The sequence below is a fragment of the Taudactylus pleione genome, unplaced genomic scaffold (assembly GCF_031769625.1).
Source record: "Taudactylus pleione unplaced genomic scaffold, aTauple2 ptg000108l, whole genome shotgun sequence".
Classification (NCBI taxonomy): Eukaryota; Metazoa; Chordata; class Amphibia; order Anura; family Myobatrachidae; genus Taudactylus; species Taudactylus pleione.
This window is the reverse complement of record NW_028284510.1, coordinates 4,788,892-4,815,489: the sequence shown is the minus strand read 5'-3', so window position 1 is coordinate 4,815,489 and position 26,598 is coordinate 4,788,892. Positions and strand designations below refer to the sequence as shown.

At 41.6% G+C, this 26,598-nt stretch overlaps 1 pseudogene; it reads left to right on the top strand.

Annotated features, from left to right (window-relative positions):
* LOC148525480 (uncharacterized) overlaps positions 1 to 24,830 on the top strand; it is a 39,211-nt pseudogene extending 14,381 nt beyond the window's left edge.
* Positions 24,831 to 26,598: the final 1,768 nt, after the last annotated feature.

The window sequence follows — 26,598 nt, the reverse complement described above, 5'->3', positions numbered from 1 at the left end:
ACCAAACCTTGCATTTTAAAATATATAAAATCTCTAAATATATATATGTATCCATGCGCATTTATTATGTAAAGACTTTAACAGTGTGCAGTAACACGGCAGATGTACACAACGCTAACGATGCAGTGCCCACCGTAGTAGTCCCAAGTAAAGGTCCCACCCCAGTAATGCCCCCAGAAGAGGTCCACGCCAGTAGTGCCCCCAGTAGTGGTGCCCCAGTAGTAGCCCCACAAGTAGTAGTCCAAAGAAGATGTACCCTTCAGCAGTGCCCCCAGTAGTGGTCCCCCTGATGCAGTGCCCCCAGTAGTCACTCCCCCGGTAGTGGCCCCCATAGTGCCCCAGTATTGCAGACAAATACAAGTAAAAAAAAGAAGAAAATACACTTAACTGAATCCACGCTCTGGCTCCGGCCACTGCTCCCGCCACCGCACGTCTGTCCTCCCGGTCTGGTGCGCTTTGCATTATGGGAGAGATGTAATGATGTCTCTTCCACTGCCAAATGCAGGAGCAGGAAGATGGAGCTCATGAGTGAGCTCCAGCTCAACTCTTGCAGTGTGCATAGCAGCCAATGAGAGTCTGTTTATATCTCATTGGCTGTTGAATACTACACACATTGCCACTGCGAGGCAGCAATGTGTGTGCAGCAGCAGCAGCCAATGAGAGTCTGACTGACTCTCATTGGCTGCTGGTTAACCCACACATCGCCGCTGCACTGGCGGTGATGTGTGTGTAAAAATGCACTAGCCTGAGCCCGCCTCCCACCCTCTTCCTGGTGCTATTGGGTAAGTACTCAGGGGGAGGCAAGGGGCTCGTCTGTGCAGCATAGGATGGTGCTGGGCTCAGGGAAGCCTAGCACCAATCCTGTGTAAATGTGTAGCACTGACCACACACACTGTGGTCAGCGCTACACTGGTTATCTCGGATGGGCCCGTATCATGGCTGGTGGTGCCCCACCATCTGTTCTACAGTGCTCTGGGCACATGCCCCGGCAGCCCTGCCCTACTTATGCCACTGATATAAACATTACTGCAACAGTAGCAGGATGGCAAAATTCAAGGTTTAGGTGCTGTTGTAAGGAGTATATAGTAGAGATGTGCACCGACCCCCATGTTTTGGTTTTGGATCTGGATCTCCCCTGGTTTTGAATCTGGACTGGTTTTGCCAAAACCTCACCTCCATGTTTTGTTTTCGTGTTTTGGTTTTGGATATGGATTTTTTCTTAAAAATTAAAAAAACAACTGCAATCGCATAAAATGGGTAATGCCTGCTTCCTGGGAGTTGATTTTTTTTCATGCCAGAAGGGGACCAGGAAGCATGCTTTCCAAAACTAAATAAACAATTGACTCAAATAATCCTTTGCAAACCTTCTGTTCTGTAACAGAATTTCCCAACCTGTACAGGGACATTACAATAAACAGTGTTAGTTAGTGGTCTTCAAATTGCCATTGTTCCCACTGACCACTTCTTAAATATGTGAATGCTAGAATGTAGAAGCCAAAGGTTGGGTAGACCACACATGGCTGATTGATCAACCATGGCAACTGGATTAGTGTCATAAGGTAGAATAGGCTACAAACTGGGTGTCATGTTATGAGCTGGCCATATGGGGTATGTTGCAGTAAAGGGATTAGGCTAGTTATCATCAGTGGACACATTATTATAATTGTTGTTATTTTGGGTTGCCATCTACTGAAGGGTGTTTACCAACAGACAGAGACTACCTACCTATTAGCTCAGGCATAAACACTTACTGAGGAACAGAGCTCTGTTCTCTGGAGGAAAGCCAAATAGGTGGGAGCCCCTTTTCCAACATCTGTAGCTCTTATCTCTCCACATCATCTATTATAGAAGAAAAAAAAATGTCATTGGGGACATCTAGCTCCTCTTTCTATACACTGCTCAGCCTTTTTGCACAGGGAGTCCAGGATGGTTTGGAAGAAGGCCTAGCAACAGATGGGGATGGTCATTATCAAGACTTGGTCCCCCCAGTGGGTGTAGTCAGGGAAGTATTGGTTGGCATGCAGGCAGCGGAATAACAGAGGCCTCCATGTTGTTTGTGCTTACTATTCCATTTTTCAGCTTGCGAATCAGGTAAGAATAAAGTCGGCTATAGAACACAGTGACAGAATCACTGGATGTCTTACTGCAATCAAGCCAAATATGATCCATGAATTCCCAGACAGATTCCGGACAGATGAGCCCTTTGCTTGTAATAATCTTTGGTAATTCCTGGCAAAGGTGGGTGTTACAGCCAGACACTTTGAAGGCTGTAACTTTCAACATTCACATGTTGCTTTATAGAAAACTTGTGAATGAACATGATGGAGAAATCCCTTGAAGTACAGCAACTAGAGCATCTTTTTTCATGTTCTCTGAGGCCTCTCCTGACTTTTGTTTACGTTTTTGAATAGAACAGTTATAGAATTTAGGATGTCTACTCTAATCTATATAGGTTTGCAAATAAATATAGGCTTTAGTTTTTTAGAGCATATAACTTTATAAGCTGTTAGTATAACATTTCTGCTATGTTTAAGATTAAAATAAAAACTTTTTGTAACCCAATAACTTAAAAAAAGAAGTTTTCATTGCAATATTCTTGCAGCCCCTTGACAGACACCAGCACAGCACCCCTGTGCAGCTACGCCGATGACAGGTATGGCTAACATGCACACAGTAAAAATTGTTTATATATTATTTTGGGCAGCAGCCCCTCGACAGACAGGAGCACAGCACCCCTGTGCTCCTACAATGATGACAGTGACAGCCAGGTGTGGCTGACACGCACACAAAAACAAATTGACAAAAAAATGACAATATATTTTAATTTTTTTTCAGCTCCAGATCTTGGACAGGTTAATCATGACTGGAGTCGGGCAACACTAGAAAAAGACAATTGTTTTTAATTTTTTTATGCTCCATAACTTGGGCCCAGAGCACAGATTGATCATGATTGGAGTCGGGCAGCACTAGCTTGAAACTTGCGTTGCTGGCTGGATCTTGTGCGGTACTGCGCTTAAGCCTAACACAAACGCACACACACACACAGAAAAGTATAAAAGACACTTTGATTGATTTTTTTTTTTTTAGCACGACTGGAGTCAGGCAGCACTAGCTTGCAACTTGCGTTGCTGGCTGGATCTTGTGCGGCATTGCGGTTAAGCCTAACATGCACACACATACACAGAAAAATATAAAAGACACTTTTATTGATTTTTTTTTTTAGCACGACTGGAGTCGGGCAGCACTTGCTTGAAACTTGCGTTGCTGGCTGGATCTTGTGTGGTACTGTGGTTAAGCCTAACAGGCACACACACACAGATAAAAATAAAAGACACTTTGGTTTATTTTTATTTGACTGTATATTTTTATTTGTTATTTTTTAGTTTTTTGAGTCCAGAACTTGGGCCCAGATGGACACAGCACCAGCCCAGATATATCTGCAGTTCTGCACCAGCCCAGATGGACACGATAGACATGAAAAACACAAGCCCAGGACACAGCAGACAGCATAGACAGCACAGATGGATCAGCAACAGCCCAGATGGACACAGCAGACAGCACAGTGACAGCACCACCAGCAGCCCAGAATGGATCAGCAGTCACCAGCCCAGGACACAGCAGACAGCACCAGCACCTCTCCCAGTCCTACACTACCCACCCTTCCTGTTCAGTCTCCACAGCCGGAGTGAAATGGCATCCATCGCATGGTCCCTTATATACTACATTGATCATAGAGACGATAGCTTGCAAACCGCAAGATTTCCGACTCTATGGTTTTGCCTCGGTTTTGAGATCTGAGTCAGGCGGGAAACTCTGAGCCTGCTTGGATCCGACTCGGTTCTGCTAAAGTCAGGTGGATTTGGATCTCTGGAAACTGAACCTGTTCATCTCTAGTATAGAGTAGATAACAATATAAGATTAAAAAGCATATGAGGGAAGATGGCCCTGCTTGTTAAAGCTTACAATCTAAAGGGTAGGGGCAGACAGACAGGGGTGAAGCAGATGGGGTAGACAATGAGCTAGAGACAGAGGGTTAGGATGAGAGATGGTTGGATTCCTTCTATAAAGTATGTGAAGAAGTCATTAGGAGTAAGATTTATGCCACTGACATTCTACTTTACTTGAGAGTTTTGTACGTGTTTTGTTACTATGGAAAGCCACAGCTGTCATTTCACTTTACGTGAGGTGTGATGGATAGCTGGAGTCACTTCATAAAGGTCGTTTTAAAGAATTTGGTTAAGGTGTGAAGCAGCAGTCTCAGGAGCAGTGAATATAGAAATTGGAGACAGCAGTTGTGGAGAGGTGATCAGTTGTTGAAAATAATGGTAAGTTGTGACACAGTATGGATTCCATAAGGCACATTTATTGATTTTTAGGGTCAATGGAAGACACATGGTGTATGAGGTTTGCAAGATTTTAATCCTGGAAAAATGGAATTTGCCCCCCAGCACACTGCAGCTAAATCAAAAATACTTGAATCCTACATGATAATAGAAATTCAGAGGTATTGGTTACATACATTTGCAAATATATGGCATCACCACCTAATTCACAAAGAATATTTTTTCACTTCTCTATTCATTTGTATATTAATTATGGCATTTAATTCCTTTATATTTCATTAACACTTATTGATTTATCTTTACACATCTATCCTTTTACACTTCACTATCACCTTTTTTCCCTTTTCGTGTGATGCCCTGGGAATGGTCCTTGGCTGGAATTTTTTGGGGTGCCTTGCTTTTCGGATGTGAACCCCTTAATGTTAGGGATGCTGGTATAGAGGAGCCTTGACGTCAGCCCAGCTTTGCAAATGTATGTAACCAATACCTCTGAATTTCTATTATCATGTAGGATTCAAGTATTTTAGATTTAGCTGCAGTGTGCTGGGGGGCAAATTCCTTTTTTCTGTGTTCAGTGTAAACCCCGCCCTTTACAAGCTCCTGTATTATATCATTAAGCTGATTGAGCAACTACCATATTTTTTGATTGAAGATTTTAATCCTATAATAAATCCGCTGTATGTGTGTGGGGCTTGGACTTGGTGATATGTCATCAGCTAATAAAAGCAGATGGAGAGTGAAGTAAATATATTTGTAGGATGTGTGTAAAAGTTCTTTTATGGTGACACAATGAGGTTGTAATAGTAAATGTATGATGAAAAGAAAGCTCATGAGATTTTAGAGGAGGGGAGTGAATCAATATGGCTGAGCACAGAGAGGTGAGATGCAGGGAGAGTTAAGGATGTTGTATCCTTAGAGAAAATACAATGGAGTGTTTTGATGAAAGAAAATGTATAGTACATGGTGAGTTTTAAGTAAGTTATTTCTGGACAGAATGTAAAGAAAATTAGTGTTATGGTAAAACTTGCCTTTTTTAACTCTTTCTTCAAAGTCCATATGGTCCACAGGGAGACATTGGGGTGGAGGTGGGACCTGGAGGATCAGACACCAACAGCAAAACCCTCAATCCCAGGATGCCCCAGTCCCTCCCCCCACACCTTGCCCACAGCATGAGAGCACCTCAGCCATGTTAACAAACCCAAAGCAGGAGCAGGATAGGAGAGAAGACTGGTACACTGAGGAATCACACTCTCACACAGAGAAGAAATCCTTAGGAGCCAGGTGTGCCCTGTGAACCCTATGGACAACTAAGAAATAGAGCTATTAAAGGTAAGCTTTTCCATAATTCTCATTTTCTTCTTCTGGGTCCATAGGGCTCCACATAGAGACATTGGGGATGTCCCAAAGCAGTGTTTCAAGGGCGGTAATGCTCTTGAACTGATAGGAGAACCCTACACCTGCAGCAAGCATCCTGAGAGACAAATGTATCAAAGGCATAAAACCTAAGAAAGGTGTGGACAGAAGACTTTGCATATCTGTTCAGCTGAGGCGCCATGCCAGGCTGCCCAAGCGGGACCCACAGAGTGAGTAGAATGAGCAGAGACTGTAGTCAGCACAGGAAGGCCCATCTGCATGTAAGCCTGTGAGATAGTCATGCAAATCCATCTGGCCAGAGTCTGTTTGTTAACTGGCCATCCTTTCTTGGGGAATCTATATACAGTAGGACAAAGAGGGAGTCCAATTTCCTGATGGAAGTAGTACAGTCCATGTAGATCTTTAGAGCATGGACCACATCCAAAGATGCCTCACCTACTGAGAGGTCTGGTGAATTAAAGGCCGGAACCACAATTTCTGCATTCAGGTGGAAGTGAGAAACCACCTTGGGAAGGAAACCTGGATGTGTTCTAAGACCAGCCCTATCCTGATGAAATATCGAAAAAGGGGAAGCGCCCCATAAATCCGATAGCCTATGGGCAGATGCTATAGCCAGAAGAAACAGACGCATGTGTACTGGAAAGGAGGCATGAGCTCATGGTTCTGTAACACCATGGCCACTCCCCCAAGCATGACATTTTGGGGGTGGAACTTTGTGTCACACCCCAGTTTCTCATCTTGCTGGAGGCTTGACCAGTGCACCGGAGTTGCTGGGCAGCCCCCACCAAATCCTAGCATGTACACATCATTGAGTGCCTCCCAACATCCCCCTACTCACTGTAAACTAGAGCCCATGGCTGGACAGCGTGACCGTGCCCAAAAAGTGGGTCCCACTGAAATTGAGATGGTTGGAAGGTATGAAACTGCCATCCTATCTGCTCTGCCACTATGTTTCAATATGCCACATTTAGCCAGCCAACCTCGCTGCAGCCTTTGGCCAATATTGGTGAATATTGGTGAAAACAGTACTGTAAGCTGTGAGGAAGTCAAAGTTGACTGAAAATTACTGGAAAGTATTATTATTGATATTACTAATACTGTAGGAACAAAAACAGATCCAAATTACATGATTTTAGCAGTTTTATGATTTTTATGAATTTTAAATAAAACCAAAACAATTGAGGGTTGTTTTGCCAAAACCAAGATCAAATCACGAATCTTAGTGCTTAGAGTGTGCACCTGCATTACATCTTCCTGCATGGTACTACAAGTCCTAGCATGGTAGTGCCTATTATTATTTTTTAAAATTAGTGTGTTCAGTCCAGCTCCACACCCACCCTTTCCTCTCACTTAGATCTACAGGAAGTCATAGTGTATTTTTATTCCTCTGAATTGACACCACTGTGTTTGTTCTGTAATTGTTTCCATCACCAGTCATATGATCTGCAGATTTATTGTGCAGCTTCTTATGTGTTCTGTGCCTACTCTACTGCTATCATTTTACTTCCATCTTTTGACCAACTATAATATTACACCTTTCTGAAATTGTTCTTTAATTTACAATTCTTCAACGTGTGATTGTCAGCGATCATTCATTGAACTATTGTACAATCTTTGATATTTATAGAAGTTTGATAATAATTGGTGACTTGCAGAGCCGTAACTAGACTTTTTGGTGCCCTGTACCAGAAAGAGCATTGGTGCCCCCCTCATTTTTCAAAAGGACATAATGCACCCAAAAAAGGGCCATGGCTTCATGGGGAAGGGCAGGGGAAGAGAAATGAGATACCAGGAGATGCTGAGGATGAAATAAGAGGAAGCTACAAGCAAGAATGATAATAAACAGAAATTTGACATACCCAAACAGCGCACCCTGACCTGTGGTGCCCTGTGCGATGGCACCGGCCGCACTACCCTAGCTATAGCCCTGGTGACTTGTTACTTTTTCAGAGGTAATACTACAAACTCCTACCATCGCTATAAAATGTCAAATCTGCTTCCTATTTTTCCCATCATAGTGGCATTCCTCATCTTATTCTTTGATTGGCATCTGAAGGCAGCGTCTTGCCTCCTTGCTTTTGCAATGTCTATTAAATTTGCATGAAAAATGTACAGTAGTTGCAGTAGGCAAGAATCAGTAATTTTGCATAAATTAAATCTATGGATATTGCTGTGGACATGGGTCCACTCCTAGGTGAGAAATTAGAAGTCACCGTTTTAAAGATTGTATTGCTATAACACTGGCTCAGCTCAGCCAATAGTCAAGATGCCTAAGAGACACTAAGGAACAGATTAATTTAGCAGCAGCTAAATACTTATTGATCTGCCAGGGCTATTCAAATATAGCACGCAATCTTTAATTAACACAAGATTTATTTAAAGCTTGAGGAGACTTGAACAGAAATTACTGTTAAATGCCCTGATCACGGATGCCTCTAAAGTGTTAACCGATAACTGTTAATGTGCACTGGTAGATAATTTACTGCACAAGGAAAGGGGCTGTAATTGTATAGCGCTGGGCTACCACAATCTTCTCAGCATGGTAAATTACTGTATCTGATAATTGTATTTTCTGCACTAATTGGAATGAAAAGAAGACCTGACTGAAATAAAACACAATATAATTTGTCAAAATATAAAAGGAAATTTAATATCCTAAAACAACAATATGACCGGTCATAAAATATCACATATAAGACAATAATAGTATTAACTACAGAAAATTATTATAAGCTAAATAAATCAATATTACACTACAATGCATAATAAAACCTAAAGGAGGTGGATCCTAAAAAACTGGTATTATCAGTATGGAAATTGTAATGTGTGATACTCGAAGAATGTAATTTTACATCAATTGATGCAATATGTTTGAAGTCCCATAGCTAGTTCAATAGAACTCAATCAAGGTACTGTGGAGTTCTGTGGACATCTGTAATAGCAATGCTGGCTTTGAGGTATAATCATATGCTGTGAACACAATATATGGACAGAGGGAGACAAAGGGAGGCACTTCCCCAAACAGAGGCACCAGGCATCAACTTTCTGTCAGATAAGTACAGTCCTGTAACTCATGTGTTGTGCCCAACCTCAACCTCAACTGCAACAATGTGTCAGCTGTGCAGTACAATGTCTATGTCTCCAGGGCTCCACAATAGACAGGTGTGCACGATCTTGTGGATCTCCTTATAAGCCCAGTTTCCACTAGGACAACAGCAGCAATGCATCCAGCTGAGCAATAAAGCAGCCAAATCTCCGGGCTCCACAGGAAACAGCAGGTGTCAGAGAGTATACACAGTGAGTCCTGTAGTTAGCACTGACGCATTTCGCACCACAGTATGGGGGCTTTTTCAAAGAGTCTGTAAATACTGTATCTGATTGAATTCGATCCTAAGCAACAAATTTCAAACATGGAAGCTCTTTTCTGCTTGGCATACAGTACCATGGAGGAACAAACTAAAGTTGATCTGCTCATTGATGAATAAGGTTGGTGACTTATACCCATTTTCTACCAAAAACCCTGGTCATTTGGTTGTTTGCAGGAGTCAGGAACAGTCAGATTTTAACGATAACAATAGGATCATTATCGTACAAATCTACAGGTTATCTGACCATGTGTACGCACCATAAGATGCTTCATATTTCTCTGAAGTTATTCATACAGAGATAGAACTAATTAAGGTGCCCACAGACATAGCGATGTGCTCACGATACAACATCATGTACGATTTCCCGTGAACTCTCCCCGGGAGCTCCCCGGCAGTCGTGAGCATGATTAGGTCAAAAAAGCTGCCAATTTAACTTCCAATCTCACGATCTATTGGATCGTACGCATCTTGAGATTCTGCATGATAAATCGTGAGTTTTGCAAAACAACAGAAGATTGGTGGGAAATTTAAATTAAACATTTTAACCCTGTGCAAATTCTGCTCTGCTACTAGTGATGCTAGGTGTATACCTGCTGAAACCTGTTCATTGCTTCTGTGCTCTTTGTATTTGGCTTGCACTTTACAAGGTGTCTTCTACCTGCAAGTGTGTGCTACCTGCACTCTATCCTGTTCCTGAATTCTATGTTGATGGATCCCTATCGATATAGAGTGTTGGTCACCCAAGCTGGGGACACTCATTTCACGTCAGTCCTTGGGCGTCATCATTCCAGAGACCTGCAAGGCTATCGTTAAAGTGCTGGATTTGTGGTATCTTGCACTCCCATTATTTGTGTGAGCAGCTGTCTATTAGTTTAATCAGAAACACTGACTAAAATATATGGTAAATGCAATTTGATAGACGCGCTTGTATTTAACTAAATAAAATCTATATGGTGCTTAGCTGACCAATGCATCTAAGATGAAGATCATGTGCAATAAATATCTATAGATATGGGTATGTAAATGTCAGAACTGATATAAAAAAAAACATATCAACATAAATAAATACAATGAAAACAATAAAAAAATATTATTAAAAATGTCTCTAGGACTGGCAATGTCTGAATATACAGTGGACTCAATACATAACATGAAACAAGGGAGTTTATAGCTCTTTTTGTGAAAATATGCGTTAGTCCAGGTCTCCCGTAACTGACAATGAGGCTGTGTCTGGAGCACCGGCTAATTAACTCAACCTACCTTTCCCTAGCGGCGGTATGAGCTGATGGTTGCTGGAGTCTTGCAGCAGTCAGAACGGGCTCAGTCTGCTGTGTAAATGGCCCGTCTGACTTCTGATTTCACTCGTCCAGACTAGGTCCTCTCCCAGGCTCTAAGCAGAGAGCCACTGTTTAAGTTGGGAGTTCTTGCTGCCTCGTGTGCCCATGTCCACTCTGTGTTGACATCAGTATGGGGTCCTTCTTACATCAACGCATTTTGTCAGGTTGACTTTATCAAGGTGATACAGGAGACCTGGACTAACATGCATATTTTCATGAAAAGAGCTATAAACACCCTTATTTCATGTTATAGACACATTTTTAATAATAATTGTCATTGTTTTCATTGTGTTTATTTATGTTTATATATTATTTCTTTTGATATCAGTTCTGACATTTCCATACCCATATCTATAGATATTTATTGCACATGAACTTCATCTTAGATGCATTGGTCAGCTAAGCACCATATAGATTTTATTTAGTTAAATACTAGCGCATCTATCAAATTGCATTTATTGTTGAAGTGCTGCAGTACTAGTATTGCAAGGTAAGAAAAAAATCACACTACACATTTGTTTCTTGTGAAAGATTAAAGTTTTTGTTCTTTTTCTGTTTTTTTTTCAATTTAACTCTTTATAATAACTGAGACAGCCAATAAGGCTGCATTAACAAGACTGTGCTGCATAGCAGTCATGAACATTTGTGTGGCAACAACAGTACACAATGTTATTTGTAATATATAAAATAAACATGTAAATAAATTGTACAAAACAGCATTATCACCAAATTTTATCAATCCCATTAGGTAGCCTGCTGTATGTTTTAAGGTGGGTCAGACACCAGATTGAAGAGGCCAATACACACATGGCACAAGTACAGATTGTGGCCCCGGCTTCCAGCAATCTGTACTTGCGCCATGTGTATAGTGACCTTGTCCAATTAGTGTCATCACCACCATATAGCATACAGCCAGCACCTATTGGGAGTGATAACAGGCAAGACAAAGAAAAAAACATGAAGAGTAACACGGCAAATCTTCCTCTAACTCCAGCAGAGCATTATAAATGTTCTGGCTTGTGGTAGGGGTGCTGGGTGGGGGAGTAATCTCCAACTGGGCTAGGGGGGGCCTGACATAGGCACTTGGGGCAGGCAAATAAAGCAGTGGGTCTGCAATGTAGGTGGAGTCATGCAAATTGCTGTTGAGTGACCTAATTAGAAGCTCATAGACGAGCCTGTGGTATTGGGGTCAAGTTTTCCACCTCGCTGTCCCCGAGCAAAAGGTCCGGCATGGTGGACAAATCAGGATCTTGGGTGGGAGTCTATATAGGAAAAAAAAAGTAAAGCAATATTATAGTCATGTTTTAAAACTTTTTTTTCTATTTTTCCAGTTTCCTAACACCGTGTTAGAGTGGAAGAGCATTGCTGAAGAATTTAAACAATGTTGGAATTTCCCTAACTGCGGAGGAACCATCGATGGAAAACACTTCCGCATCAACCCACCTGCCAACACCAGATCATATTACTACAACTACAAAGGCTTCTTCAGCATCAATCTCATGGCAGTGGTGAATGCCAACTATGAATATTTGTTTGTGGATGTCACCAAAAATGGCCGTGCTTCTGATGGTGGTCCTTCAAACAGACTGCTTTCTACCAGATACTCACCAACAAAACCCTCCACTTGCCATCACTGGACAAGACAAAGCACGGCCTAAATTAAGTTTTCGTTGCAGATGAGGCTTTTGCATTACAACTATTGTCTATCCCAGGTGCGGTGCATTGTGGAAAATGCATTTTGGAATACTCAGTAACCGGTTCCACATTTTCCACACCACCATAAACCTACATGTGGAGAAGATAGACTGGGTCATGATGGCATGCTGTGTGCTGCATAACTTTCTGTGAAGGAAAAATGCACAATGAGGACCAGTCCCAACTAGACCAAAAGATGCAGGACATCCGGAGGAGATTGCCCAGTTTTCATCAGTGTCTGCACCACCAAATCCAACAACATTGACAGCACATGCCAAAGAAGTGAGGGAGGAGTATTTGGCCTGTTTCGATGGACCAGGTGCGGTGCCATGGCAGGAGGACTTTCTGTGAGATAAATGACTATAGTGGACAATTGGGATTGGGCTACAAAAACATTAAAAGGTTTTGGTTTAAGAACTGTGTCTCTACTTACCAAAATTGTCACAGACGGTCCACTCACTTCTGCCGCCTCCTCTTTTCCCTCTTGCTCAGCCAACAGGACAACTGAAGGTGTTGTGGCTCCTGTTCGCTTATGAAGCTTATTAGGTGATAGTACCACAGTGATGGCTGGTACACATCATCGGTGCCTGCACCAGAGCTTTTTGAATCGTCTACTATTCTCTTTTCCTTTATGTAGACAGTAGGCAGGTTCTGGATTTTCTGCATACTGCTTTTAGGTCAGCATTCTCAATTAACTTTTTGGTGTATTCCAACAACACCCCCAAAGATGCCAATTTATGCAACTGACTGTGGTACTGTTGATAGGTTATCTGCCATAGACACTCCTTTGACTGGAGGACTTCTAGGAATCCCGTCACAAACTCACTTTCACTATCCATAGACATTGCTAGTTAGAAAAAATAATAAGAACATTGTATTAATCTACAAATTTTAATTGTTTTGTACATTTTTAATGTATATTTATACAGTTTTCCAGATGTTTTTATATATTTTTTAAAGTTTTTTTTAATGTTTTTATTTGTATATTTTTTTTACAGGAATGTAATGTATTTTTTATATGTATTTTAATATGTTTTTTTCAGGATTGTTATGTAATTTTATTGTATTTTGATATGTTTTTTTACAGGAATGTTATGTGTTTTTATATGTATTTTAATATATTTATTTTCAGGAATTGTATGTATTTATATTGTGTTTTAATATGGTTTTTTTACAGGAATGTTATATGTTTTTAGATGTATTTTTAGGTTTTTTTCATGATTTGAATGTATTTTATTATAATGTAATATGTTTTATTTTTGTTGTTGCAATATATTTGTTTTTTGTTGTTGACATACATTTGTTTATGGTGGCATATTCAAACATCATAAACAAATGTATCACAACAACAAAAAAACATTTTAGATATGTATTGATGTTGTTGTAATGTTTTAATTTTTGTTGTTGAACTACATTTTGAATTCAATTTTAAAGTATTTAGATTGTTTTTTTATTTTGAAGTTATTAGGTGGCCCATGACATTGGTGAGTAGGTGCGTGGCACACATTGGTGGCAAGTGGGAGGTTAATGTATGACCCAGCCACCGCCTGCCTCATTCCGGTGGGTGGTGGCTGGGTTATGCAGTGGGTGGCACACATTGGTGGGTAGGTGGGTGGCACATATTGGTGGGCAGTGTTAGGTTTATGGATGACCCAGCCACCGCCCACCTCATTCAGGTGGGTGGTGGCAGGGTCATGCATTTATAAGTGGGCGGCACACATTTGTGTGTGGGTGGGTGGCATACAGTGGTGGGCAGTGGGAGGTTAATGCATGACCCAGAAAACACCTGCCTAATTCTGGCAGGCGGTGGCTGGGTCATGCATTTATTAGTGGGTAGCATGCATTGGTGTGTAGGTGGGTGGCACACATTGGTGGGCGCAGTGGGGTTGCATTAAATACAGTACCAATACTCACCAAAGTGCTGCAATCCAGACTTCAGGTGTGCAGGCTCTATTGTGCTTCCTTCTTCTTCTATCCACGATGCTGGACAAGATGGCGATTGGGCATGTACAGGCTCCTGTCAGTCAAATTCCCCAATGTACAATGAATTGTGAGATACATCGTGAGTAAAAAACACCCACGATTTGGATCACATTGTGTCCCAGATTGGCAAATCTTCCCTACAGCATGGCAGATTTGAAGATGCAATGTACGACAAGTGGGGACGTGCATTGGCATTGTGATCGTGAGTAGAAACTCATGATTTGGGCATATTTTTCACGATTTGTCATCACAATTCATCGAAATCTGCCTAATCGGGTAAAAAATCGCTATGTGTGTGGCCAGCATTAGAATCAGAGACTAGATACATTTGTTTCAGAACTCTTCTGTTTATATTAGAGATGATAAGGTTTGGATCTCAGAGATCCGAACCCACCCGAATTTAGGGGATCAGAGTCAGATTCGAGTCGGCTCGGGTTTTTCCACCTGATTCGGATCTCAAAACGATGCAAAACGTCATAATCCTGCTGTCGGATTCTTGCAGGTTTAGGATTCTATAAAGGTCCCAGGATCGCTGCCATTTATCATTCCATCTGTGGAGAGTGAAGAGGGAGGGAGCTGGGAGCTTTGCTGTACTGCTGTGTGGCTGCTGTGTTGCATTGTGACTTGTGACTACTATTAGGTTTTGCTAGGAGCTGTGCTGCATATTTGAGGTTGTTCTGTTCATAGGGGCTGGCAGGCTGTTATCCATAGAGGCTGGCTGGCTATTGCTGGCTGTTGTCCTGTTCATAGGGGCTGGCTGGCTGGCTGTAGTCCATAGGGGCTGGCTGGCTGTTGTTCATAGGGGCTGGCTGTTTTGAGGTTATCCTGTCCATAGGGGCGAGCTGGCTGTTATCCATAGGGGCTGGCTGGCTGTTATCCATAGGGGCTGGCTGGCTGTTATCCATAGGGGCTTGCTGGCTGCTTTGAGGTTGTCCTGTCCTTAGGGGCTGGCTATTATCCATAGGGGCTAACTGGCTGGCTGTTGCTGGCTATTGTCCTGTCCATAGGGGCTAGCTGGCTGGCTGTAGTCCATAGGGGCTTGCTGGCTGTTCAGCTGTGTTGTCCAGGGGGTGCTAAACTATTTTTTGGTGTGCAAGTTAGTCACACCGCCAGTGAAAAAATAAAAACAATTTTTTGTGTGTACACCACCAATGTGAAAATAAAAACATTTTTTAGTGTGTTAGCCTGCCACATCACCAGTGTGAAAAATATATATATTTTTTTTTATGTACACCACCAGTGTGAAAATAATAAAAAAAAAATATGTTTGCGTGTGGCTGTTAGCCACACCACCAGTGAAAAAATAAAAGTAATTATTTGTGTGGTCATGTTAGCCACACCACCAGTGAAATTTTTTTTTTTTGTGTGAGCGTAATTGCGTATTAGCCACACCACCAGTGAAAATAAAAACAATTTTTGGTGTGTCCATGTTAGTCACACCACCAGTTTGAAAATAAAAACTATTTTATTGTGTGTGCGTGTTAGCCACAGTTATCAGCAACATAGTTGCACAGGGATGTTGTGCTGCCTGTGTCTTTTATCAAGAGGCTGGTGCCTCGTTCGGGTGCTCTCCCTCTCAAGTGCAAAAAAAAAATTAATTCAATTCAATCAATCAATCTGTTTTTTTTTGTGTGTGTCAGGGGTGCTGCCTGCATCATTTAAGAAGAGGCTGGTGTCTCGTTCGGGTGCCTTCCCTCCCAAGTGCCCCCCAAAAATGTATTCGTTATGTTTGTTTTGTGTGTGTGCGCGCGTTAGCCATGGCATCACAAAACGCCTCTGCTGAGATTTGCATAAACATTTTCAAATATGAAATTAGAGGATATGGTTTAAGAAATGGAATAAAGCAGCTAAATCTGTGTTCTCTAATTAAAGTGTCCCTACTCCCTACCCATGGCCCTTCTACCTGAATTTCAGTGAGGCAGAGGGGCAACTCTATGCAACCATATTCCAGAGTGCAGCTGCTCCTCCTGTAGCCAAGGTCAGAAGATGTGTAGGGGGTGTGGTGATGATATGGACTAAAATGGAGCTGACATCCACTAATGTGGACAATGAATCCCAAAACTAACAGGGAGCGCAGCTGTAATTTATACACAACACAGGATGGGATGATGATATAGGCTTGGGTGATGGTATAATCTGGGGTGATATATACATCATCTTCTTCACACAATATTAATTTGTTCCCACTGGAATCCAGCATTACAGGTGCCTCTGTAATTTTTGCACATAATTGACGGTAAAGGTTTTTCTCGTAGAATGTGTAGTTCATTTTGATGGGCATCATCATTTCCACATTTTGGGAGAGTAGTCTCAGGCTGATCACTGACAAGGTTCCTGTTTGTGCTGAAAACTGTTTCTGAGTTCACACTGGAAGGTGGGTGAGCAGCTCAAGTAAAGCAAAGGCAGCTTTGTGTAAGGGCCTCCAAATTGCCTCTTTTTCCTGTTAGTAGTTATTTACATCTCTTCAGATCTGTGTATGTTAAAAAAAAAAAGCAATGTCTTCATCCCTTCTGGGGTGAAAATCCACTCCCAGCAGCAGGTTGGCACACAAGACACAAAGTAAGACTTAAACCTTAGATCTTAAATGTTGCATTTGCTACTCTGTTCTGCTTGTCCACAATATCTGCTTCGGTTAAGTGGACAGTGGGTACAACAGTAGTTTGAACTGAAGGCAACTAACTAACTATGTTTTTTTTTAATGTCCCTGTACAGGTTGGGAAATGCTTTTTTGGAAGGTTTGTAAAGGATTATCTAACAGTCAATTGTTTTTTGGAAGCACTCTTCATGGTCCCCTTCTAGGATGAAAATCCACTCCTAGCCATAGAAGCAGGCGCAGGGTTCTCAAGATTGACAAAATATAAGGCCTTAAATCAGGTGTAGCCAACCTCGGTTCTCGAGAGCTACTAACAGTTCATGTTTTCCAGACCACCTAGCAGGTGCACAGGTGTATTCATTACTCAGTACCACATTTGAAAAGATCCACAGGTGGAGTTAATTATTACAGTTGTGATTCTGTGAGGAGACCTGGAAACATGCACTGTTGATAGCTCTCGAGGACCAGGGTTGGCTACCCCTGCCTTAAATCATAGATCTTACGCTTGTCCACATATCTGTGCTGGTTAAGTGGCACTTTGAGGCCAATAACTAACTTTATTTTTTTAATGTCCCTGTACAGGTTGGGAAATGTTCAATGTGGAAGCTTTGCAAAGGATTATTTTACAGTCAATTGTTTTGGAACTCAGTTTTCCTGGTCCCCTTATGGGATGAAAATCCATACCTAGCAGCAGAAGTTGGCACAGTATTCTCAAGAAAGACGGAACATAAGACCTTAAGGTGTAAATTTATTTTACTAAAGTGAGAGTTTTTAGAAGTGAGTTTTAGAAGTGATGTTGCCCATAGAAAATAAGCAGATTCTAGCTATTATCTTCTAGAAAGTGATGTTAAGTAGAATCTGATTGATTGTTATGGGCAACATCACTTCTAAAACGCACTTCTAAAAACTATCACTTTAGTAAATTAAATTTACCCCTTAATATATTTGTGCTGGTTAATTAGCAGCTTGGAGGTCACTAACTATATTTTTTTAAAGTCCCTGTACAGGTTGTGAATTGCTTTTTCATGTGGAAAGCACTACTAGTAGTTTTCCTGGTCCCCTTCTGGGATGATAAAAACCACTCCCAGCAGCAGGCATGGCACTCAAGGATTCTTCTGGGGCAAGGACTGATGTGAATGAGTAAAATATTGTTTTGTAAATCCCTCCTCCCCTCCCCTTCACCCTCATACATTTACTTCAGAATAAAAAAAGAAATTCCATTTACTACCAAACCCTTCCTGTCTCTGCCTTCAACTACATACATACTCCAACCCACTCAGGCCTCTCTTGAATAATAAAAACATTTGTTTCCTGATGTGCCAAGTTGGCAGTTGAACTGCTACATTTTTGTGCCGCCCATTGTTGCCGCATAGTTTTGTCAGCCAGCTAGTTTGGTGCAAATTTTGTGCCTAAACTGGATGAAAACAATATAGTGAGCTGTGAGGTGGTCAAAATTTTCTGAAAACGAGTGGAAATAAATATTGTTGAGGTTAATAATACTGTAGTAACAAAAACAGGCCAATTTTATGTGATTTTAGCTGTGTTTATGATTTTTTAAGAAAAAATCCAGATCCAAAACCAATACCGAAAAACAAAGCATGGAGGTGAAGTTTTGGCAATACCAATTCAGATCCAAAACCAGGGGAGATCCAGATCCAAAACCAAAACATGGGGTCGGCACACATCTCTAGTTTATATGAGCAATAAGTTACATACAGTATGTGTCCATCAGAGTATTTATCTGGTACTTGCTGAATACTGATATTGTATGCACACAATTAAGATATATAATCCTGGGAACAACACAAGGGATTAATCTATCTTTATTTAAACAAATATAGGGTAGTGAATTTACATTACTGCCTTAATAAAATAAAACGTAACAATAATATTCTTGTACAACCTACAATAGCTGGTATCTGCTGAGACCTGTTGTATGATAATAGCAACAAGATATGGATTAATGGTTATCCAATGAATACAGCCAAATTAATGACAAGTGGGACGCAGATATCATTTCAGCCCTTTGTTTTAAATTTTCACCACTGTTTTATGTAATTTTACTTTGCTGATTTTAAAATACAGTTTAATAATTAATATTTAATAAAGATTAAGTTTTAGTGATTTATTTTTGTGCCTATGCTAATATATATGTGCGTTCCACTATTTTGACTACTGTTCCTTTGTTAATTAAAATTGATGCCCACACGTGTTGGTCAAGCCACAGGTTGAGGGTGCCTCATTGATGCATCTCGATGGCTCCCCAGTTACTGTCTTTCAGTTTTAATTGTTCTTTCAGAGTTTTTTCCAGTTGCTCTATTTGTCCCCTCAAAATTACAGTATGCATTCTTTTCAGATAGAGGTTGCCACTGATGCCACTTTTCACAGTTTCAATGTCTGAGATCCATGCTCTTGGACATTTGAAATCCAATGCATATAAGCAATATATTTGCTGATTTGCTGTGGGGGTTTTTGTAGTTGCTCTGTATTTTGTTTTGACTTGGGAACACTTTTGTCACTCATCACCATTCTCAGAGGGGGCCCAGAGAGATGATGCTCTTTTTTTGCCATGATAGCTATGAGACTGATTGGCTACTGTACTCAAAGCTGTTTTTTTAGGTTTTTACCTTGGGCCTAGTCTGCCTCCCCCTCCCCATTCCTCCTTGCTTTGCTGTTTCTTTATTGTGTGGTTGTTTATGACTTTTACTTATTTTGTTACAGGTGGCCATTTGAATGATTGCTCTGTGTGATTTATAAGGCATTCTTATGTTTATTTGGCTGCTAGAACCATTTTTGATCTTTTCATCCTCTTTGTCCATGGTGGTCTCCATTGTGTGGTGGTAGGGTCAGTGAGATATGTGTTGGAAGTCACCTTAACCTAGATTGTGTAGGGTGGCTGAGCAATTTGGACCACCAGTGGTGTTGGTGATACACCATGGTGGGAACAATTTAGGGACCCGGTTGTGTCTTGACTTGTGGTTTTTGATTGCTCGTGAGATGGAGTTGGTTGTTCAGTGATGGCCTTGGTGTTCACTGGTTTGGTCATCTATCATTCCATGTGAACAGTGGCATGGTGGACATGCTGATGTGGTAGTGAAAAAAGCTAGACAAAATGTCAGTTAATTTGTGGCTAGAATGGTGACTGCTTTGATTATGCTACACTGATGCTCAACTTTTCCAAGCTGATCAGGTCCATTTGACAGAAGTGGTTGTTCATATTTTCTTGGAGAGTATTTTTGAAGTTTTGGACAATTTAGTTTGTTTGCTGGTGATGAGCTTAACTCCTGGTTGGTGCCTCACATGGTGGGAAAGAACTTCATCCAGTGGGTCAGTGAACAGATAAATAGATCACTCCCCTTTGATATAGTTTTTGGCTGATTGTACCCACTGGGTTCAGCAGCCTTGGTTGGCTAACCAGGCATTGAAGGTACGGGAGAGTCTTGTGTGGCCTATGGACTTGCTGAGTGTGCAATTGGCCCTGCATACTTTTTCTAGTCTTCTGATTGGTAGTCATTGATCTCTGACAGCTGCTATTTTTTTGGTCTCCATCATAGTAGAGTTATTTATGGATTGATAATTATTAATAAGGCAGACCAGTTTAAATGCCACATCTGATTCTGTGTCCTAATTATTAGTATAATAAGTTTAGGATTAAAGTTTTATAGATGTATAAGCATATAAGATGCCAATAGATAAATAGAATCAAATACTTTTTCACTATTCAATTTAAATGCATTTCACAGACCTCTGTCTGCTTCCTCAACTAAGTGCAGAGGGAGAGAAAAGTGCCTGATATATACAAGGTCAGTAACCACTGACTGATATGTGTCCTAATTGAGATTCATTCAAAAATTATTATTCTAAGGGAGTAAAGGTAAAATCTAAATAAACTAAATTATAGTCCTGATGCAGATATGGAGATGATGATGATGATGATGTGTACACAGTTGAGTGATTATTGGTGGTCTGTGCAAACTATGAGTCACCACAGCACATGCATCAAGTTTCATTTTCATTGTTGCGCGCAGTGAATATTCGCAAACTGACTGACAGGGGGGGGACCATTTGTGGATGGCAATGGGAAGGGGGTGACTCAAATGCAGTCGTTTCACAGACATTTTCCTGCGTGTGTCCCTGCCTGAGACTGTGAAACCGTACGCTGTGAAACTGGCTCCTGCAGCTCAGTTCCCTCTGCCTTTCTGCCCAACCATAGGGTTATTTAGAAGAGCTGCGTCTTTGTATTTGAAAAGTCTTTTGGATTTGAGAAGCCATGGGTGAGTGCCTCAATAGCAATGCTGCCGACTGTGACATTTGCGCATCTTTGCATAGCTGCTGCTAAAAATTTGCAGAAGCGGTGGGAGTAGCGCACATTTCTCATTCAGGGTAAGAGAGAGAGTAATAGAAACAGTGGATTTGCTTTACTAAATGTTCTGCTAATAAATACTTGTGTATTATAATAATAAGGAGTGTATCAAACTTAATAAAGGAAAATGGAAGGGAATTAAAGTTTTACAGTAAGAAAAATATTTCTCAGTAATCACCTGGAAGCTGAAATAAAATAAATAGTTTGTGGTTATTTACAGGTTACACTATCTAATTTTAAATCTTCCAACTTACAGTAAATTGCTGTTACCCTTATTTTCACAAGTTTGTCATATCAGAGTAAGCAGGAAGCTGAGCAGAGGTTCTGGCTAATAATATCTAGTTAACATTTTCAAAATGCATTAAGCAGGGTACATACCTACAGTAAATAATGGTGCAGCTCAGCGATGCATTAATGCAATGTAACTGCAACAGCTGCTATCTGTAACCTTTGTGCAGTCTGCTTTACTGCTCATGATCATGATCCCTCATATGCAAACAAATGGACAAGCATCCCAGGCTTCTAGAGACTTTGGGTCTGATTCAACAAGGAACACAGATGTGAATTTGCACACACCCATCGATGTCTTCGCTCTGCGCATGCATATGCATTGCACTGCGCATGCTCGCATGAAGTCACCGCTTTGATCGGGAAGTTATCGCAGGTTATGTGCAGAACAAGCACACAGTGATTGCCAGGAAGTGACCATTTAAGGGGGTTGACGGGGGGGAGGTCAGCCGTATGCAGGCGTGCCTGTGCGTTTGGACGCCGTTACAGGGGCTTGCCTAATTAAGCCTGTGCGACAGCATATGCAGCCAGAGTTCTAGTTGCACACAGGAAATGGCCCAAATCCCGAGTGAGGTCTGGTCAACCACTATTGTTCGGGATTGGTATGATTTACCACCGGCCGCATGACCAGCCATTCAAATCCCGACAGTGACAGCCCAATAGAGGTGGAAATCCCGATCGTCCATTAAGGTTAATATACTAACCTAATTCCCCCCCAACCCTAATCCTCCCTTAGGGGTGCCTAACCATAACCCCCTAGTGTCTAACCCTAACCCCCCTCTATGTGCCTAACCCTAACCCCCCTTCCCCAACGCCTAAACCTAAATCCCCTGAGGGGGTGACCTAACCTCCCCCTGGGGGTGCCTAACCCTATCCCCCCCTTCCCCTTGCTAACCCTTACCTCCATGGGGATGCCTACCCCTAATTGTCCCCTGGAGCCCTAAACCTAACCCTCCCCCCTCGGCTGTCCGTGCCTGGTGCCTGGCTTACCTTCGATTGGTAAGCCGGATGTCGGGCTCCTGGCATAGGTCTAATGATAGGCATCGGGATTTCCATGCCAGGATTAGACATATGCACAATAAGGGAAGCAGTCAGGAAGCAGACGGACGGAATCCCGACCGCCGGCTTCCCTTATTTTGCATATGGTTCCGATGGTTCTCGATGTTACTCATGTTTTTGCTGTCTAGCTAACTATTCAGGCTGTGAGTAAAGGTAAGGGGCCAGCTTTATGTTGTGCTGGGCATCTGCATCTTGTACTGTGGTGGCAGTGCAAATTAATTAATTAGCATTTTTTTTGCAGCGGCTGGGAGCATGCTTGTGCAGTCTTGCGATCCATGCTGTATCATGCCTTGTATGGGCTGTAGCCCCTAGAAACCAGAGAGGGCTGCCATTATAGCAGGGGAGGGGATTTCCATTGGAAGTGCTCTGTCTGCTAATAAGCAGCCTGGAATGCAGGGGTGTAGCGAGAGTGGTTCCAGTGGAGCATGAGCTCCCAGCTCCAAAATGGACTGAGGGCACCATCCAGGGTTGTGGAATTCATGGGGCGCTGCACAGTGTGACGGACGGCTGTTAGTTTTATCTTGGTTTGTTTGCTCTATATTTGCTCTATATCCTAAATAAGTTACACATCTGAATTCTGCTTCTACATTTCATGCTCCCTCGAGCTGCCCAGATTACCTCCCCTCCAGCACTCCCTCCTCTGTGAACATCTTTCTGTCACCTCCTCTTCCCTGTCGGATCAATTACATTAATTTCTCTCATCTTTAATTCCCTCCCCTCTCTACTCTGTGATTGGTTCTTTGCCCCTCTCCTCTCCTTTTCTTATTGGCTTCTGTCACCACCACTCTCCTCTCCTTTCTTATAGGCTTCTGTCACCATCCCTCTTCTCTCCTTTTCTTATTGGCTTCTGTCACTGGCATTCTCTGATTGGCTTTTCCCTTCCCCTCTCCTTACTTATTGGCCTTTGTCACCTCCACTCTCTGATCTGCACTTTCCTCTCCCCTCTCCTCTTTGATCCCCTCCCTCCTTCTCTCCTCATTCATTCATTTATTGTGCTTCAATGGACTTAATAGTTACACATCTGAGGTAAAATCCTAAACTTCAATTTAAAGATTAAAAAAGGTACAGTACTTTAGATGAAGGGGTAATATAAAATAAAAATGGTTTATGTACCCTAAATAATGCTCAATAAGTATTAAGACCTAACCAGCCCCGCTATACTTATGATCGGTATCCCGGCTGTCGAGATTCCAATGTAGGCATCTTCACTACTGTTGCTATTCCTTCGCCAGTCTTCTAGCTGAGTAGTGCCATTCCGGTGCCAGGATTTCGTCAACAGGGATGCCAGCTGTAGGTACAATAACTGCATCCCCTTAAGGTAATTATGAAGGAACATCAGTAATGTTTTTAATATGTGAGCTCAGATGCGCAGATGGACACCATAGAGGCTTCTGGTTGGGTAGACCTGGAAGTCCCTCCATCACAAAGGGCCACTATTACTAATAGAATGGTCCTTTCCAGTGTTTATCATCCATCCCAGCATTGCTAATGCAGGCATACATGGGAAGGGTGACGGGATGCATCAGATCCCAAATACGATGCATCATGCATCAAGTCCACTATTTGAAGTGACTCCGATTCAGTTTGCAATTGCTCTGTATACAATCAATATCCACTATGGCTTATTGAAAATGTTTGACTGAGGCTGAGATTCAAGTGCTTGTTGAAGCATCTGATAGCAAAGATGTATCTGAGGAAGAAAATCATACAAGTCATGAAAGTAAAGGTGATGATTCCGACAATGAGGATGACATTAGAGATCAAATTGTCGCTACAGCTCCATATCTCCTTTCCAAAGATGGTCAAATGAAATGGGAACTTGATTCTCCTCGACATCCTACTGGTAAGATCTGTAAAGCCTATGTCATCAAGAATACTCCTGGTGTAACAGGATATGGAATAGCAGGAATAAATGATAGAGAAAATGCATTCTATGTTATATTTAGTTTCATCAGAAATTATATAATAAAATCCACAAATATTGAAAGACACCATGTTTATGGGGAAAAGCGCCAACATTTGGTCAATGTTATGTTTCAAGCTTACGTTGGGCTATTATTATTGGCTGGAATATATAAAAAATTATGATGAATCAATGAAAAGCTTGGGGAGTAGTGAAACTGGTCCCAATATTTTCATAAAATTTATGTCGCTTGACACATTCCTTAAACTTTGATGACAAATCTAGCTGTCCTGCAAGAAGATGCACAGACAAACTTGCAGCTGTAAGAAAAATCTGGGAAAAATGGATTAAAGTTCTACCAAAATTATAAAACCCATTTGAAAATGTGACCGTAGCGTAGATGAATAATTAGTTGGATTTTGAGGGTGAAGCCAGCGAAATATGATGTGAAAATCTCGACTTTGTGTGATATTAAGGGTTTATTTATAAGTGCGGGTTTTCAGAAGTGTAGATGTGGCCCATAGCAACCAATGAGATTCTACTTATCATTTATCTAGTATCTTCTAGAAAATAATAGCTAGAATCTGATTGGTTGCTATGTGCAACAACTCCACTTCTAAAAATTCACACTTCAGTAAATATACCCCAAGACAGCATATGTACTGAAATTGCAATATGATCCTCAACCAGGAACTTCTGCTGGGAGAGTTGAAGCAGTTAAACATGTCAGATAAAAATTTTTGTACTGGAAAATTGTAATAAAACAAACATTACATGTACCAAGTGCAACAAACCTATTTGTAAATCCCATGTTACATATTACTGCCCAAATTGTAAAAAAACAAATAATGACCTGATTCAGCAAGTATCACAAGAACGATTACGCACACAGTTGGACGATTATTGCTTTCTGTGCATGCGATGGCACCACTGCGAGCGTACTGCTGTTGCTGACATCACGCAGACCCATCTCAGAGTTATTGACAGGAAATGAGCACTTGGGGGTGATGATGGGGGGGGTGGTCAGCGAAATGCAGGTGTGTCAGTGCCTGTGAACGCCATTACAGTGCATAAATTAGCCATTGCAATGGCATACGCAGCTTGAGCTCTCACTGCATACAGAACGGTTAGCAATTTCTGAGTAATGACTGACCTTTTCCGATGTTACTTGATGTTTCTGATGTTTTTGCAGACTTGCAAGGTATTAAGGACATAAGTAGGGGGAAGTGGACATTCTTATATTGGGCTGTGACAGCATAGCAAACATAGACATTAGCATACTTTCGAAGTGGGACTGCGTGCATAATCGCAGTAGCGATTCTTGCTGAATCAGGCCCTTAATACCTACATTAAACAATTTTTCCAAAATGTTTGTATTTTGTTTTTATTTATTTTATTAAAGAATAATATCTTTATTTAACCCAATAACAGTTTTTAAAAAAAAAAAACTCTTTGGTATAATTATAATGAAAAGCGTAATTTTATAATACGGGTCATATTGGCCCAAAAGGAACATCCATATAGTAGACACAAACAGACCAGCTGGGTTAAAGTGGCATGCCTTGTTCTATTTTGCTTCTATAATGTAATCTTCTGATATGTGACCTATGTGTAGTTACACTCAGAACGCACATCCACAAATTTCTATGTGCAAAATAACAATTACAACAAGTTCACAAAAAATCCATATTATCACAAGTGCGGAAGTCAAACAACAGTCAAGAGAGGAGGTTACAGCCCCATGCCGTGTTTGTATGCGATGTCACTAAAACTGTATTTTAATTTAAAACTGGGATTATTAATATATCAGCCTTTTAATACCTATGTACCCAGGTGTTTTTAATGGGATGTATTCAGTGCCGGGACAGTGTCGGGATCCTGGCACCAGTATCCCGACTGCCGGCATCCCTAAGGTGAGTATCGCCAGTTAAGGGATGGTTAGGGTGCAGGGTTAGAGTTAGACACTAGGGGAAGGGTTAGAGTTAGGCACTAGGGGGAGGGTTAGAGTTAGGCACTAGGGGGAAGGTTATGGTTAGAATTAGGCACTAGGGGGAGGGTAAGAGTTAGGCACTATGGGGAGGGTTAGGGTGCGGAGTTAGAGTTAGGCACTAAAGGGAGAGTTAGGATTAGAGTTAAGCACTATGGGGAGGGTTAGGGTGCGGGATTAGAGTTAGGAACTAGGGGGAGGGTTAGTGTTAGGCACTAGGTAGGGAGGGTTATGATTAGGGTACGGGGAGGGGTAGGTTAGGTTTAGGCACTATGGGGGAGGTTAGGTTTAGGCACCAGGGAGTG